Source organism: Daktulosphaira vitifoliae, unplaced genomic scaffold (genome assembly GCF_025091365.1).
Source record: "Daktulosphaira vitifoliae isolate Bord-2020 unplaced genomic scaffold, ASM2509136v1 Scaffold_2984, whole genome shotgun sequence".
In the NCBI taxonomy this organism is placed as follows: Eukaryota; Metazoa; Arthropoda; class Insecta; order Hemiptera; family Phylloxeridae; genus Daktulosphaira; species Daktulosphaira vitifoliae.
The window spans coordinates 1-1,183 of NW_026102544.1; the positions used below are offsets into that span (position 1 = coordinate 1).

A 1,183-nucleotide genomic window follows, 5' to 3' on the forward strand; every position below is an offset into this window, starting at 1 on the left:
TAAATGAACTCGAACATAGACAAGCAATGTTGGTCAACAATATCAATTGTGGTAACTAATTTTTTTCAGTAGTTTTTAATATATTTATAACATAATCTTTATAGAAAAAGTTTAACAAAACATTTATTCTCAAATTAACTCCTTTGGAGATGGGAAGAGAGGCAATTGGCCTTATGGTTTAATGTACTGATAGGTAAAGTTATGATTTTACAAATTCTATCAATTAAATGGATTTAGAAAAATAATAATTTTACTATGTTATGTTTAAAAAATGCTCAGTAATCGTTTAGTAATTTGATGATAAATAAGAACAAATTCTGTTTATCAATTTCAGATTGTGTAAATATCACAAAGTATTATATTAGCGTTACGATTGCAAATTTTTAACCTCTTACCTTATTATTTTTTAGCGTCAATGTTACCTAGATTCTAGGTCCTAGAAGACCGTATTTTAGTAATTAGATTTTCTCCTCCCTTCTAAAAATTAATTCCAGCACAAATTTCTAATAAAATATATTTTGATTGAATTAAAATGTTTTGTTTTATTTTTTTCAGTTTATNATTGAATTAAAATGTTTTGTTTTATTTTTTTCAGTTTATGCTAAAGAAACTAATGTACCCAAGGTAGTCGTCAATGTATTAGGTTCTCGAGATCCAAACATCATTCCTCATAAAGAACCTCAACTTAGAATTAAAAATCATTATGGAGTAAGTCAAACATTTTTTTTCGATAATTGTCAAATGAAATTGAATTATTATTGAAAATAGGTCCGGCTTATTGGTGATAATATTGCTGTCAAGCAAAAAAAAAAAAATGAAGCAGTTTTTAAAAAGTGATATCATATTATGAAAATACTGTGTATATTTGAAACTAATTATAATGTTATTTTCGACACTCATTTTAATACTTCTTGAACTTTTAAATATTAAGTACAATTTTTATTCTTCTTTAATTTAATTAATATCTTGTTAAATTTTTTATTTAATTAACTTAATCAATTATTTTCATGTGGATTTTTTCCTATTTGTCTTATTTTGTTTTGTAACTATTGCTATTACTTTAACTAATTTCAAATTAATTTAGAAGGAATTTTATGATATATTTAATCAGTATTAGATATTTTATATTTTATATTTTATATTTATACATATATTTTTTATTTAATGTCTTATACCAGAGATA

At 22.7% G+C, this 1,183-nt stretch overlaps 1 long non-coding RNA gene across 3 annotated transcripts; it reads left to right on the forward strand.

Annotated features, from left to right (window-relative positions):
- On the forward strand, positions 1-1,069 carry LOC126910008 (uncharacterized). Of its 3 annotated transcripts, XR_007705164.1 has the most exons (4): positions 9-51; positions 105-454; positions 596-708; positions 769-1,069. It is a non-coding gene; the product is annotated as an uncharacterized LOC126910008 (long non-coding RNA). The 3 variants fall into 3 exon arrangements; XR_007705163.1 differs by lacking the exon at positions 105-454 and having other exon boundaries at positions 1-51; positions 769-1,063; XR_007705162.1 differs by lacking the exon at positions 9-51 and having other exon boundaries at positions 65-454; positions 769-1,065.
- Positions 1,070-1,183: the final 114 nt, after the last annotated feature.